This window comes from Choloepus didactylus, chromosome 9 (genome assembly GCF_015220235.1).
Source record: "Choloepus didactylus isolate mChoDid1 chromosome 9, mChoDid1.pri, whole genome shotgun sequence".
NCBI lineage: Eukaryota > Metazoa > Chordata > Mammalia > Pilosa > Megalonychidae > Choloepus > Choloepus didactylus.
The window spans coordinates 66,152,621-66,169,790 of record NC_051315.1 but is presented as its reverse complement, the minus strand read 5'-3'; the positions used below and the strand labels follow the sequence as shown (position 1 = coordinate 66,169,790).

General features: G+C 39.9%; 1 pseudogene; it reads right to left on the bottom strand.

Moving 5' to 3' along the window:
* Positions 1-374: 374 nt before the first annotated feature.
* LOC119543755 lies at positions 375-15,883 on the bottom strand (annotated as a pseudogene).
* Positions 15,884-17,170: the final 1,287 nt, after the last annotated feature.

The following is a 17,170-nucleotide window of genomic DNA, read 5'->3' as shown; positions in this document are numbered from 1 at the left end:
CCACTGATCAACAGTAGTGTTTTTTTAGATTCGTCTTAGTGTTGGATAGGCATCACTGAGGTTAAGAGAATTGGGAATTTTTACACAAACATGATGATGCTGTAAATACCATCTATAATGGTAACCTGGTACCAATTTATATTTATATCTTATTTTGGTATCAATACAGAATTGTATCATTCTATTGTGTGGGTGTACCAAAATTTTAGTGAATTCTCTTTCATTAGATATTTCTGTTTTACTAACTTTTAGACATTGTAAACAATGCCTCAAGCAACATCTTTGTACCACTATCTGTAGTATAATTATTTCCTTATGATAAAGGTCCAAGAAATAGAATTGCAAGGCATAGGCATGCTAATATTTGTAAGGCTTTAAGCTGTGTCTATCACTTCTTGCTTCCATACAAATTCCTCGGTATAGCCAGTGCCCAGGCTACAGCTTTCAGCACAGGTGGAGACAGCCAGGACACTCCAGTCAACCCTCCTGCCCAGTCCGTCAGCCTTCAGGTAGTTCAGCAGCTAAGGCATAACCTGAAATTCAGATATTCTCTTGGCACCACAAGAGCTATCCTTTTCTCCAGGGATATTTTCACCCGAAATCCAGATGCAGATGATCCCTCTGCTGTATCTGAGAATCTGTCCTGGTTCAAGGGCCATTGGAGTTTTAAATTTCTGGAAAATTTTATCTTCCCTGGATTCATGTTTCACCAGAGAATCCAATTCTTCCTTCCTCAAGTGCTTCATCCATGCTCCCTATAAGCTCTGAGTCGACTCCCTTTTCCAAAACTTCAGGAGTACACTCATCTTCTGTTTTAATTACAATTTCAAATTCTGGAAAAAAGAGGTTGTGATCTGGGATTGTATCGTCCAAGTTATCTGATCATGCACAAGCCTGCTAATGTCCCGGTTTCCAGTCTAGGCCCTGGTGTTCCTTATTGCAGTAACGTGCCTGGTGGCATCGGGAGCATGTTTCGAGACCTAAGCAAACAGGAGCACCAGACTTTAACTGGAGTCAAACAGATTCCCCTGATTCTAGGGAAGGATTTTCAGAAGATGGCTCATAAGACTAAAAGTCATTTTTTCCTGGGTAGCTGATTCCTAAAAAAGGAGAAGACGGTTTCACAGTTGCGGCCGGCTGTGGAAAGTGAACTGCGCAGAAAAGAGATAACCTCCACTTTTTTTTTTTTTTAATCTTCATTTTATTGAGATATATTCATATACCATGCAGTCATACAAAACAAATCGTACTTTCGATTGTTCACAGTACCATTACATAGTTGTACATTCATCACCAAAATCAATCCCTGACACCTTCATTAGCACACACACAAAAATAACAAGAATAATAATTAGAGTGAAAAAGAGCAATTGAAGTAAAAAAGAACACTGGGTACCTTTGTCTGTTTGTTTGTTTCCTTCCCCTATTTTTCTACTCATCCGTCCATAAACTAGACAAACTGGAGTGTGGTCCTTATGGCTTTCCCAATCCCATTGTCACCCCTCATAAGCTACATTTTTATACAACTGTCTTCGAGATTCATGGGTTCTGGGTTGTAGTTTGATAGTTACAGGTATCCACTACCAGCTACCCCAATTCTTTGGAACCTAAAAAGGGTTGTCTAAAGTGTGCGTTAGAGTGCCCACCAGAGTGACCTCTCGGCTCCTTTTGGAATCTCTCTGCTACTGAAGCTTATTTCATTTCCTTTCACATCCCCCTTTTGGTCAAGAAGATGTTCTCCGTCCCACGATGCCAGGTCTGCATTCCTCCCCGGGAGTCATATTCCACGTTGCCAGGGAGATTCACTCCCCTGGGTGTCTGATCCCACGTAGTGGGGAGGGCAGTGATTTCACCTTTCAAGTTGGCTTAGCCAGAGAGAGAGGGCCACAGCTGAGCAACAAAGAGGCATTCGGGAGGAGGCTCTTAGGCACAACCATAGGGAGGCCTAGCCTCTCCTTTGCAGCAACCATCTTCCCAAGGGAAAAACCTGTGGTAGAGGGCTCAACCCATCAAACCACCAGTCCCCTATGTCTGTGGTCATGTTAGCAACCATGGAGGTGGGGTAGGCGAATACCCCTGCATTCTCCACAGGCTCCTCAAGGGGGCACTACATCTTTTTTTTTCCCTTGTTTTTCTTTTTCTTTTTTTTTTTTTTTAACTTTCCCTTCTTTTTTAAATCAACTGTATGAAAAAAAGTTAAAAAGAAAACAAACATACAATAAAAGAACATTTCAAAGAGACTATAACAAGGGAGTAAGAAAAAGACAACTAACCTAAGATAACTGCTTAACTTCCAACATGTTCCTACTTTACCCCAAGAAAGTTACCTAATATAGCAACATTTCTGTGAACTTGCTCCTACTATATCCATCAGAAATTAACAGACCATAGTCATTCCTGGGCATCCCCAGAACGTTAAATAGCTTATCTGTTCTTCTTGGATTATTGTTCCCCCTTCCTTAATTGCTCTCTATTGCTAGTTCCCCTACATTCTACATTATAAGCCATTTGTTTTACATTTTTCAAAGTTCACATTAGTGGTAGCATATAATATTTCTCTCTCTGCGCCTGGCTTATTTCGCTCAGCATTATGTCTTCAAGGTTCATCCATGTTGTCATATGTTTCACGAGATCGTTCCTTCTTACTGCCGCGTAGTATTCCATCGTGTGTATATACCACATTTTATTTATCCACTCATCTGTTGAAGGACATTTGGGTTGTTTCCATCTCTTGGCAATTGTGAATAATGCTGCTATGAACATTGGCGTGCAGATATCTGTTCGTGTCACTGCTTTCCGATCTTCCGGGTATATACCGAGAAGTGCAATCGCTGGATCGAATGGTAACTCTATATCTAGTTTTCTAAGGAACTGCCAGACTGACTTCCAGAGTGGCTGAACCATTATACAGTCCCACCAACAGTGAATAAGAGTTCCAATTTCTCCACATCCCCTCCAGCATTTGTAGTTTCCTGTTTGTTTAATGCCAGCCATTCTAACCGGTGTTAGATGGTATCTCATTGTGGTCTTAATTTGCATCTCTCTAATAGCTAGTGAAGCTGAACATTTTTTCATGTGTTTCTTGGCCATTTGTATTTCCTCTTCAGAGAACTGTCTTTTCATATCTTTTGCCCATTTTATAATTGGGCCGACTGTACTACTGTCATTGAGTTGTAGGATTTCTTTATATATGCAAGATATCAGTCTTTTGTCAGATACATGGTTTCCAAAAATTTTTTCCCATTGAGTTGGCTGCCTCTTTACCTTTTTGAGAAATTCCTTTGAGGTACAGAAACTTCTAAGCTTGAGGAGTTCCCATTTATCTATTTTCTCTTTTGTTGCTTGTGCTTTGGGTGTAAAGTCTAGGAAGTGGCCGCCTAATACAAGGTCTTGAAGATGTTTTCCTACATTATCTTGGAGTTTTATGGTACTTTCTTTTATATTGAGATCTTTGGTCCATTTTGAGTTAATTTTTGTGTAGGGGGTGAGGTAGGGGTCCTCTTTCATTCTTTTGGATATGGATATCCAACTCTCCCAGCCCCATTTGTTGAAAAGACCATTATGACTCAGTTCAGTGACTTTGGGGGCCTTATCAAAGATCAGTCGGCCATAGATCTGAGGGTCTATCTCCGAATTCTCAATTCGATTCCATTGATCTATATGTCTATCTTTGTGTCAGTACCATGCTGTTTTGGCAACTGTGGCTTTTTAATAAGCTTCAAAGTCAGGGAGTGTAAGTCCTCCCACTTCGTTTTTCTTTCTTAGAGTGTCTTTAGCAATTCGAGGCATCTTCCCTTTCCAAATAAATTTGATAACTAGCTTTTCCAAGTCTGCAAAGTAGGTTGTTGGAATTTTGATTGGGATTGCATTGAATCTGTAGATGAGTTTGGGTAGAATTGACATCTTAATGACATTTAGTCTTCCTATCCATGAACATGGAATATTTTTCCATCTTTTAAGGTCCCCTTCTATTTCTCTTAGTAGAGTTACGTAGTTTTCTTTGTATAGGTCTTTTACATCTTTGGTTAAGTTTATTCCTAGGTACTTGATTTTTTTAGTTGCTATTGAAAATGGTATCTTTTTCTTGAGTGTCTCTTCAGTTTGTTCATTTCTAGCATATAAAAACATTACTGACTTATGTGCATTAACCTTGTATCCCGCTACTTTGCTAAATTTGTTTATTAGCTCTAGTAGCTGTATCATCGATTTCTCAGGGTTTTCTAGATATAAGATCATATCATCTGCAAACAATGACAGTTTTACTTCTTCTTTTCCAATTTGGATGCCTTTTATTTCTTTGTCTTGCCGGATTGCCCTGGCTAGCACTTCCAGCACAATGTTGAATAACAGTGGTGATAGTGGGCATCCTTGTCTTGTTCCTGATCTTAGAGGGAAGGCTTTCAGTCTCTCACCATTGAGTACTATGCTGGCTGTGGGTTTTTCATATATGCTCTTTATCATGTTGAGGAAGTTTCCTTCAATTCCTACCTTTTGAAGTGTTTTTATCAAAAACGGATGTTGGATTTTGTCAAATGCTTTTTCAGCATCTATTGAGATGATCAATTGATTTTTCCCTTTTGACTTGTTAATGTGTTGTAATACATTGATTGATTTTCTTATGTTGAACCATCCTTGCATGCCTGGAATAAGCCCCACTTGGTCATGGTGTATGATTTTTTTAATGTGTCTTTGGATTCGATTTGCAAGTATTTTGTTGAGGATTTTTGCATCTATATTCATTAGGGAGATTGGCCGGTATTTTCCTTTTTTGTAGCATCTTTGCCTGGTTTTGGTATTAGATTGATGTTAGCTTCATAAAATGAGTTAGGTAGTGTTCCATTTTCTTCAATGTTTTGAAAGAGTTTGAGTAAGATTGTTGTCAGTTCTTTCTGGAAAGTTTGGTAGAATTCCCCTGTGAAGCCATCTGGCCCTGGGCATTTATTTGTGGGAAGATTTTTGATGACTGATTGGATCTCTTTGCTTGTGATGAGTTGTTTGAGGTCTTCTATTTCTTCTCTGGTCAGTCTAGGTTGTTCATATGTTTCCAGGAAATTGTCCATTTCCTCTACATTATCCAGTTTGTTGCCATACAGTTGTTCATAGTATCCTCTTATAATTTTTTTAATTTCTTCAGGATCTGCAGTTATGTCACCTTTTTCATTCATTATTTTGTTTATATGGGTCTTCTCTCTTTTTGATTTTGTCAGTCTAGCTAGGGGCTTGTCAATCTTGTTGATCTTCTCAAAGAACCAACTTTTGGTGTTATTTATCCTCTCTATTGTTTTTTTGTTCTCTATGTCATTTATTTCTGCTTTAATCCTTGTTATTTCTTTTCTTCTACTTGGTTTAGGATTGGTTTGCTGTTCATTTTCTAGCTTCTTCAGTTGATCCATTAGTTCTTTGATTTTGGCTCTTTCTTCCTTTTTAATATATGCGTTTAGTGCTATAAATTTCCCCCTTAGCACTGCTTTTGCTGCATCCCATAGGTTTTGGTATGTTGTGTTCTCATTTTCATTCGTCTCTATATATTTAGCAATTTCTCTTGCTATTTCTTCTTTAACCCACTGATTGTTTAGGAGTGTGTTGTTTAACCTCCAGGTATTTGTGAATTTTCTAAGTCTCTGATGGTTATTGACTTCTAATTGTATTCCATTGTGGTCAGAGAATGTGCTTTGAATAATTTCAATCTTTTTAAATTTATTGAGGCTTGTTTTATGTCCCAGCATATGATCTATTCTGGAGAAAGTTCCGTGAGCACTAGAAAAGTATGTGTATCCTGGTGATTTGGGATGTAATGTCTTGTATATGTCTGTTAAATCTAATTCATTTATCAGATTGTTTAGGTTTTCAGTTTCCTTATTGGTCTTCTGTCTGGTTGATCTATCTATAGGAGAGAGTGATGTGTTGAAGTCTCCCACAATTATTGTGGAAACATCAATTGCTTCCTTTAGTTTTGCCAGTGTTTCTCTCATGTATTTTGTGGCACCTTGATTGGGTGCATAGACATTTACGATTGTTATTTCTTCTTGCTGAATGGCCCCTTTTATTAGTACATAGTGGCCTTCTTTGTCTCTCAAAACATCCCTGCATTTGAAGTCTATTTTATCTGAGATTAATATTGCTACACCTGCTTTCTTTTGGCTGTAGCTTGAATGAAATATTTTTTTCCATCCTTTCACTTTCAGTTTCTTTGTGTCCCTGTGTCTAAGATGAGTCTCTTGTATGCAACATATTGATGGTTCATTTTTTTTGATCCATTCTGCGAATCTATATCTTTTAATTGGGGAGTTTAATCCATTTACATTCAACGTTATAACCGTGAAGGCATTTCTTGAATCAGCCATCTTATCCTTTGGTTTATGTTTGTCATATTTTTCCCCTCTGTCTATTAATATCCTTTATTGTACCCATACCGAATCTCTTTAGTACTGAACCTTTCTCCAAGTCTCTCTGTCCTTTCTTTGTTTCTCTGTCTGTAAGGCTCCCTTGAGTATCTCCAGTAGGGCAGGTCTCTTGTTAGCAAATTCTCTCAGCATTTGTTTGTCTGTGAAAAATTTAAGCTCTCCCTCAAATTTGAAGGAGAGCTTTGCTGGATAAAGTATTCTTGGCTGGAAATTTTTCTCACTCAGAATTTTAAATATATCGTGCCACTGCCTTCTTGCCTCCATGGTGGCTGCTGAGTAGTCACTACTTAGTCTTATGCTGTTTCCTTTGTATGTGGTGAATTGCTTTTCTCTTGCTGCTTTCAGAACTTGCTCCTTCTCTTCTGTGTTTGACAGTGTGATCAGTATATGTCTCGGAGTGGGTTTATTTGGATTTATTCTATTTGGGGTTCGCTGAGCATTTATGATTTGTATATTTATGTTGTTTAGAAGATTTGGGAAGTTTTCCCCAACAATTTCTTTGAATACTCTTCCTAGACCTTTACCCTTTTCTTCCCCTTCTGGGACACCAATGAGTCTTATATTTGGACGTTTCATATTATCTATCATATCCCTGAGGTCCATTTCGAGTTTTTCAATTTTTTTCCCCATTCTTTCTTTTATGCTTTCATTTTCCATTCTGTCATCTTCGAGGTCACTGATTCGTTGTTCAGCTTCCTCTAGTCTTGTACTAGGAGTGTCCAGAATCTTTTTAATTTGGTCAACAGTTTCTTTAATTTCCATAAGATCATCCATTTTTTTTATTTAGTCTTGCAATGATTTCTTTATGCTCTTCTAGGGTCTTCTTGATCTCCTTTGTCTCCCATACTATGGTCTCATTGTTCATCTTTAGTTCTTTGAGTAGCTGCTCTAGGTGCTGTGTCTCTTCTGGTCTTTTGATTTGGGTGCTTGGGCTTGGGTTATCCATATCGTCTGGTTTTTTCATATGCTTTATAATTTTCTGTTGTTTTTGGCCTCGTGGCATTTGCTGAACTTGATAGGGTTCTTTTAGGATTTGTAGACCAATTGAAGTCCTTATCTCTAATTTATCAGATCTACAGCTTCGTGGAGTACACTTTCTCTAACTAACCAGCAGGTGGCGTCCACGAGCCACCTGTTCTCCACAAGCCAGATCTCCCCTGCTTAGCCTTTTTGGTGAGTGGGGGAGTGAGTCTTGTGGGGTCCAATTGGTGTACCAAGCTTGCGTGTGTAGTTGGTGTTGCCTGCCCTGTATATGGGGCGTGTTTCTGGGCCGTCAGGGGGGGGGTGGCTCTAACAATCAAATCTCCCTGGTGATCCTAGAGTTTTAAAGCTGCTGCAATAGTCTAATCCTTCAGTTCAGTCCTGCCACAGTTTGTCTCTGCCACTGACCCACAAGTCCTTGGTATTGGCGTATGGCTCCTGAGACTTGCAAGTGGGCCCCTCTTCCAGGCCGTGCACCCCGGGTCCTCTGTTGAGGGATGACTGTGCTATGTCACAGGTGAGTGCCGTCCCCGCAGGGCAGTTCTGGGCTGCTGGGCTGTGTAGGAAGGCTCCCAGTCTGCTGAAATGATGGCTGAATGGGGCTTTGTTAATTCACACTGCTCTACCTTCCCAACTCTGGGACAATCAGCTGAGGTTGCAGGGAAGGCTAATGTCCACGCCCAGTTTTGTGGTGTGTGCCTGTTATTTGAAGCACTTCCGTCACACTGGGTTGCCTGGGGCAGTTCTGGGCTATGGGGCTGGCGATGGGCAGGAGTGTTTCCTGTCCACCAGGATGATGGCTGTGAGTGGACACACCCCTTTTCTTGGGAAGTTGTGGTGTTTAGTGAATTTTCTCAGCCACTGGATTATTGCGTTTTGTCTCAGAGCTCTCCTAGTTCTGCTCTTGACTTGACCTGCCCAAATTGCAAGTCTTTGAAGCTTTCTGTATTGGGCTTCTTAGAGTAATTGTTTTAGAAAAAGAAAAAAGGATTAAAAAAAAAAAAAAGGGCCCTCCTCAGAGATCTAATGGGTTATTGAAATGCTAAGAGACAAAGCAACCAGGGCCATTAAGGAAAGGTCCACAGGGCAGAGAGATCAGCTTTTCTTCGGGATTTGCATATGCGCCTCAGGGCCCTTCCCCTTTCTATGTTCACCAGAACTCCAAAAATCCTCCGCTTTTATTTTGGAGTTTTTCGTGTTGTTTTTTTTTTCTCTATGCCTGTCTGCTCTCTGCTGGGCTGGCTGCTCTCAGATTCTCCGGTGTCTGGTCTCCGTCTATCTATGGTTGGAGTTTGGATCAGTAGAATGAGATTCCGATAAGGGCTGCCACTGCAGTTCTCCCTTCTCCTTCCCGGAGCTGACAGCCCCTCCTCCCACGGGACTTAGCCTGGCAGGGAGGGGCGCGGGTCCCCTGGCCGCAAAAACTTACAGATTTCGCTGATCTCAGCAGTTCCACGTTTTCATGAGTGTTGTATGAAGTATGCCCAAAGTCAGATTGCTCTGTGGTGTCCAGTCCACGCAGTTCCTGGCTTTCTACCTACTTTCCTGGAGGAGTAACTAAAACATACAGCTCACCAGTCTGCCATCTTGCCCCGCCTCTCCAACCTCCACTTTTAATGTTCTGTGATTGTAAAATGATGAGATTGGTGGGCGTTTTGAAACTTGTAAAAATTTTCAGTGGTTATTTTTTTAAACCTATCTTTAAAGCTAGTTTATAAGCAATACTTCAGCCTTACAATGTCTTGTGTGGAATAATTGTACATATTTTCTAGATGATAAAATGTGTTACAAGGGTTATCTTAGTTTCATAAGAGTTATTCATCTCCTTTTTCAGATGAGTTGGTAACTCAACTGAGTAACACAGAGCAGTGCTTCCCAAACATCTATTGAGAAAGACCTTATTTCTTAAATATTTCCAAGAGATTGGTAACTTTTGCAAAACCAATAAAAATAGATTACAGAAAAATAACGTAAAAAACAGACATACAAAATACATGCCTCCCTTTTATGACTAGAGTCAAAAGACAAAATTACATTTCAATAAATATAATGAGAATAGACATAACAGAAAAAAGAAATGATTATTTTTAAACTGTACACACTTCATTGAAAGCATCTGGACAGGCAAATAATAGAATTGCTGCTACATTCATAATTTTTGTAATTCTGTAAGGAAAACTAAACATAAACTTATTAAACACCTATATACACACTTTTGATGAACATTTTGTGCATCAATATTTAATTTTAACATGATGAATGAGTTGGCTTCTTGTTGGTTAACTTATCTAATTTAGGTTGGATTGACAGCAAACCTATCATAGAGGATAATATATATCAAAATTGTTTTGATGTTTTAATAGCACTTAGAATAGGAGAAAACAGTCTTGCAGAGATATCCTAATGGGGAGGAGAAGGAGAATTTTTAAAATGGGACATTCATTGTTAACCTTTTTTCCCAAGATGAAGTGATTTGTACTCTGAGAAATTCTTTAATTCTGTATCAGTTTCAACAATTTATTTTGTAAAGTTACAGTTAAATTTAAAGTAACTTTTGATGAAAGACAGAGATTGTGTATTCATACACTTTGGGGTAAAGTTGACAAATTAACCTTAAAATTATCACATGTTTAGCATGGTCTTGCTGATCACCACATGTAACTCACCTCGTGAGTTCTCGCTCCCTGATCTGAAATGAGTCCACTGGTCACGCACTTCGATGTCACAGCAATAGCAACTTGCTATAAAATTTTGTAACCACTTATTCTCAATTTCTGTACGTATTTCACTGCAGTTCATAATAGCTGGTAGACCAGCACTGCTGTACGGACCACACTTTCAGTAGCAGTGCTATGAAGATACAGGACTCCTTTAGTTCAGCAGAGCAATTGAGGTATCTCTTGTGATAAACTCAAGCATGAGATGGATGGCTGGGCTCATCCAAAACCGAGATATTATGATTTAAATGGAGATATTATTATTATTTAAATGGAGGGCTCAGAAAAATTGCTGTTGAGTTCTTTGAACTTTGAACTTTTCCTGTTTAATGCTTTTTATCAATGATTAAAATGATGATATAAAATCATACTCATCAGACTTCAAAATTAAGTTTAAATTTATTAAGCATTTACTTTGTATGTTCCAGGCACTGGGCCAATTACTTTCCAAGGATTCTCTCATTTACTCTTTGGAACAATTCTATGATATAGGTACCGTAACTATCCCTAATTTATAAATGGGAAAAGTTAAGTAACTTCCCTGAGGTCACACTGCTAGTTTGTGGTGGGATATGAGGCCATCATCTGACTCCAGAGCCCAAGCTCTTAACTACCTATTTTCACTTCAAAAATGGCCAGGATTTGGCACAATTTTAAGTGAAGGAAACAGAATATTTGGCGTCTTCTCTAGGCTAAATTACTGGGCAAAAAAATCAATAAGTTGAAATTTAAAAGCCATAAATGTCAGTGCTCCATTAGATTAAAATAAGTCAATTATACAAAAGCAAGATGAGGCAAACTTGGCATGTCAGAGCCTCCTGAGCATACCTCATCTATATCCTCCTGCCCTCACCTCTGATTCCAACCACTGCAGCAGAACACTTCCCTAGAGGCTCTGAGAGCCACTTCCACTAACAGCATCTCATTTAAAGAGCTCATCTCCCTGCCCTGGGGCTTAGAACCATACCAGGAGAGGTCTGCTCAAGTTTCAAGCCATAGCAACTAGGGCAAACGCTAACCAACAGGGACTGAGAGCTGATGTATAGATGCTTTCCATTGTCAGTGCTTTTCATTTGTAAGCAAATCTAAGGAGCATTCTGTATCCTTAGTGGTCCTGACAAGAATGCTATTACGATCAGCAGGAACGAGCTCCATAAGGCACCTCTGGTCAACTTTTCCTCCCTCTGCATTTCATGTTCCCTGGACTCCTGATCCTTGGAATCACCTCCAAAGACATTCTCTGCACATAAGTCCTTGTCTCAGTATCTGGGGGAAACCAGATGAAGACACTGGCCTCACAGCAGATTATGTGGGGAAGAAAAATTCTGTGATCTTAATAGACAAGTTGTGCCCAAGACAGGAGTATGGCACGACTGAAAGCAAGGAAGGAAGGGAGCGAGGGAGGGAAACAGAACATGATAATAATAAAATTTTGAGTGTTATTGCCTGAAAATTTATGTAGAAATTATAAAAATCATTCATAATCACTATTTCAAAGAGACAAAAAGAATACAAAAAGTGAGAAATACATTTTTTGCTAGTTGGAGAATTCAAGATACTAGGTGGGCATGAAACCAAAAAGTGGGGCTTGGGCCCAAAGGCACAGTTCTGGAGGGCTGGGTGGGAGGTGGGGGGAGGAGTGGGACATATTTCTGTAGCACTTACAAGTGTGTAACTTTAGGATTTGTTTGCAAAGTGTTGGTCCTTTAACATTCTTAATTATTTGGTTCCAAATCCACATTTACAAAAGAGAAGGATGGGGGGGGGGGTTTGGGAGGATGGTGGTGGCAGGTGGTGGTGGTTTTGATTTGTTTTACTTGTCTGTATTTTTTGGGATAAAACTTTTGCTAGCTTTGTAAAACTAATTGGGAAACTGTACCATGATCCCTAACAGACATGTGAGAAAAAACATATCAGTGAATTGTTTGGGTCCCAAAAAAATAAAAGCAAAGTAGCTATCATCTGGCTTCTTTAACTACCCCAGTTTAGGGAAAAATAAAAGTCTTTATGAATTGAAAAACTTTATATACTAGGGGCAGGTTCCTTAACCTGACATACATTGATAGGTTTCAAGGTAGTTTATGATCCTTAACATTTTAAACAAAAATTGGGCATCAGTGGGAGTGTAATATTCTGGTAAGGGCCCAGCACTTTCAACAGATTCTTAAGAGGACACGTCATATAAAAAATATTAAAAGAGAATCAAATTCCCCCATACTGGATTGTATAGTAACAGGTACAAAGGACTTTTGAATTTCACAGAAAAAACACTCCAAAAATTATCACAAGATTTCTCCTCTAACCAGATGCCATCATCTACCTATTCCTTTGACCTCTTTGCCCAAGTACAGCCGTGGCTGAGATGAGACATCTAGGTGGGAGTAAGAAGACCACACGCCGTTGTCCAACTTATCCTAGCTTCAGTCTCCTCATTTGTAAAGTTGGGGAGAAGGAGGGTTGGGAGAAGATGGAGATAATATGTGCCCCAACCCATAAAGTTGTGAAAATCAAATCAGAAGGTATGTATGACAGTGCTTTGTGAACTCTACAGCCCGTGCCAGATCTAACAGGTATTAAGCGTCTGAATGGACTCATTTACCGGGTAGGGAGTAGAGGAGACCTTTGTGACTCAATATGGCCTACAGACAGCAGCACTGGCATCACCCGGGAGCTGGTTAGAAGTGCAGGATCTCGACACCCACCCACCCACCCACTGTCTGACTCAGAATCTGAATTCTAATGAGATCTAACAAGAGATTTATGGCCACATTAAAGTTTGAGAAGCACTGATTAGATGGCTTCTGGGGTTCTTTCCAACTCTGAATTTCTAATTTAATGAATAGAATTTCTAAATTTTTGCTCTCTCTCATCTCCGTATTCTCCTAGCATTCTCCCATTTTTCTAGTCATAATGTCCTAAGCCATCGCTATTTCCACATAGCGCTCCACACACGTCGACTTAACACTGCCGTGAATGAGATGTGTAGAACCATATATCACCCCTTCATCCTTTAAAATAAAAGCTGACTCTTTTTCTCACAAATGTCTGTGTAGTCCATGTTCTCCTCCCAAAGAAAACCTGCTCTTAAAATAAATACAAAACATTTCATTTTGACCAGGCTTTTCTAGTTAGTTAATAACTGCCTGGAAGACAAAGACTTAAAAAAATCCTGGGCAAAATTTCAAATGATGCTGATAATAAGTGTGCCTTTTAACATTTGCTCACTGCTCCGATCTCTGCCCTGCTGGTTTTAGCGTAAAGGCATTACCCTTGGAAGGCCTCCAGCAGTTTAGCTGGCAGTATCCCCTTATAATTCTTAGCATCCACAGAGTGTCAATCATCTCATGCTCAGGCTCTTCACATCAGTTGCTGTGCCTACTTATGGGTACCAAAAGGGTGCAGTCAACAACACCCCACATCCCACCCCACTCCATAAAACTCCCTGAGCCACATGCTCTGGTCCCATCACAGTGCTGCCCCTCAGCCAGGTGCTGGCTCTGCAGTCTTCACAAGGGCAAAGCTCCTACATTCATCCAAGGCTGCTGGGCCCCAGGCACTGTTGGATTGACTCAAAGAATCTCTTCTTAGGTTTCTGTGTTCTTTGTTGTTGTTGTTGTTTGCTTTTATTTCTTAGCATTTTTACAACTGTGTATTATGCTGCATCATCCTTGAAGTAAAAGGCCTGTTACCAGTAACAGGGTAATGGTAACCCTACTACCATCTTTCTTTCTACGATCTCCTTTATCTTCACGATCTGATGAAGTGAGCAAGGCAGACAGCATGCGGGCCAGGATCTAGCCCACTGGGTTTCCGGTAGAAAGCTTAAGAGACATTCAGCTAAGTCATGGGTGCTTTCAAATTCTTGCATCTTCTGGCTTACAAGATCATTTGTCTAATTGTACTCTCTGCTATTGGGTTCTTTCCAGAGTTAATTATGAACCTTAATTAGGTCTACTTATGAGATCTCCAAGACTATATATTCTTTGTGAACATATGCTGCTTTATTAGTTAAGCCTAAATATGTACGAATCATTTATCTGATAATGGCTGTCTTTATCACTTTATAAAATGAGACACTGAGTCAGAGAGGCACATCCAACCTTAGTGCCCAGAGCCTGGAGGAAACTGAAGAGTTCCTACCTTCCCTTATTTTGTCTTCTGTGTTTTATTTTTAGTCTGAGCCTGCATTGGGTAGGGGAGATTGGAGCAGAATGAAACAGGTGGATTATTGTGGTAATAATAGATTGTGGGTGTATCAAAGATGAGGAATGGCCCAAATTTGTAAGTAAAGACTACATAATATTTTTCAACATCAGTGACTTTGTTGTATCCAAAAAAGAAAAACTGATTTCCAGGTGCCCCTTAATGACCTGCTCCTGTACACGTCTCCAGAGTGTCTTGACTGTGCCCACAGAATACCTCACTCACCCAAGAACCCAAGCTATTTGTCTGAATCTGAAACCATTCCCCCATGGATGCTTTGAGAGGACCCACAGGTATGCTCACATCTGTACAAAAAAATTGGTCCATAGCTCAACTGCTGTGTTTCTTAGCTGAGGTCTTTGGATAAACTCCAAAGCAATAAATCATCACACATTCCAGGAGAGAACTGTTTTTTTGGTAGTCTGTCTATATGACCCTAAAATACATTGCCACATAATAACAATAATAATGATAGACACCTTACATTGGTCTATCTTTTTGCAAATTACAGAGTAGTTTCCCACTTATAATAAATATGTCAGGAAAGGTACCTGGACTAACTTATTATGTAGCATTTTACAGGGAGATTCTTTTTCAAGTATGTGAATGGAGAAAAACAGATCAAATGAGGGTTAGCAGTGAGAGCTTAAAAAACTTCAGAGAACGTTATTTGGATGGGAGTTGAGAGCATGAGGAGTCAAAAATCAAAGTTAAGAAGTAGTAAAAGCTATGAATAAGCAGAAGGAAGCAGAGAAAATATATACAGAGTGCAATGGTCTCAACTCAAACACCTTCATGAATAAAATAAATGTATAAATTTGCAACTGTATGACGATAACACATGCCCTGTTGAAAAATATTTAAATTCAAAATTGGGTGCAAACATTGAGTGGACCAAATAAAACATATCTTTCAGGCTGTATTTGGCTCCTGGCCACCATTTTCTAAACCGTGGGGGAGAAGGAAGGAAGAAGCCAGTCAGCATGGAGAGCACAGAGGAGGCACGGAGGGGACAGTGAGGCCACAGGGAACAAACTCCATGAGACTGAGGCCATATCACCCGTGAGAGAGAGAGAGGGAGAGAGGCGGGGGGCAGGGGGAGAGGGAGAGAGAGATGGCCAGACGGGACCTCAGGGACTGCTTTCCTTTCCCAATTCCAGTGCACAGGCGTTCTTGCAGTAAAGGCACTATCTCTTCCTTAAAGTCAGAGCAGCCCAAGAGAAACACCTACGTGCCTTTTCTGGTTTTTACACAGAAGAGAGCTAAATATTGGGGTTCCCGGAGTTTTGTCTGGTGCTGCTTTCAGTACAACCCCCCCTCCCCACCCACCAAGATTCACCATCAGCATAAGGCGAGGGAGAAGTGAGCATAAATGTTTCCTCCTAATGCCCCTTACATTTCAAACCTACTTGATTCATGATGACCATGAGATTATCTCTTTTCAGTCCCTCAGAGCCAAGGAGCCCTATGGAGAGGAATTAGCGGCAGGCTTACCAGTGGTGGGAGAGTCGTCTCAGACTCATCCAATTCTGTCTTCAAAAAAGTCACACAGAGGATCTGAACACCTAAACATGTCATCCTGTGAAGAATATAAAGTAAATATGTAAAATAATACAGCAACTCATTAACTTAAATGATGCTATTAAATTGTTAAGCTTAGCAGGTAATGGAATAATGAACAGTTTACTCCTGGAGCAGTCAGGCATCGTTGGTCTTGTTTCCAGCTACCCTGCCAAGAGCAGTGGCTAACGGGTTTGCTTGGAGTACTAAGGTGAGCCCACAAAGCCACTGCTTTCTATTTTTTAAAATGCATTTTTTTATTGTGACTGTAATATATATACATAACAGTGACAACTTTCAAAGTACAATTTAACAAGTAGTTAGAGAACAAATTTCAAAGAATGTCATGAGCCACAGTTCCACACCTTCAGCTATTTCTGTCATTGTAAAATATAACATACATACAGAAAGGTGTTAACTTTCGATGTACAGTTCAACAAGCAGTTATATATATAATTTCAAAAACTGTTATGGGTTACAGTTTCACAGTTTCAATTCTTTCCTTAAGAAAATAGGGTATAGATGGAAAGGTGAAGACTTTCGAAGCACAATTCAATGAATAGCTATAGAGCAAATCCCAAGAGATGCTACAGGCTACAGTTCTACCATGTCATTTACCTCCTTCCAGCTATTCCAACAGCCCAGCACATATCTATCTATCTATCTATCTATCTATCTGTCTGTCTACAAAGTTTCAGTATTCATAGACTTTTGTTAAATCTTATCTTGTTTGTTGCTACCCCTTCCACTCACTTAATCTCTTTCTCCATCTTCAGGGTGTCTAGGCAATGAGCACCCTAACTTGTTCGTATTGAAAGGGGGTGTCAACAGTATGGGGAAGGGGGCTGCATCTGATTGTTGTTCTTAAAGAGGTTGTTGCCTTTGGGTTTTAGGACTTGTCTGGCATAGGAACACTCCGGTGGATTTAAGTTTCTGAGAGATAAAACTTAGTAAGTGAATCTTTTATAGAATCTCAGGTGGGGACCTGGGTGTTTGGGAAAAGCCACTGATTTCCAAATCCTAAAGGAAGTGCAGTTGTCACTCTACGACTGAGAGAAGTAGCAGGGAGAATAATCCACATCAAGGGAACTTTGTCATGTATTCCAGCAATGAGGCAGGATTGTATAGTGGTTGGGAACGTGGCATTTGGAAGCAGATCCATGAACAGACTTTGGAAGGAGGGGTGGGAACCTGACCTGAAGGAAATCAATCCACAGGCTAGCAGCCAACCTTTTGTGTATGTGGCCTTGGAAAGATTCCTAGCCTTACTAAGTCCCAGTTTTCTCATTTGTAAAATGGGAAAAT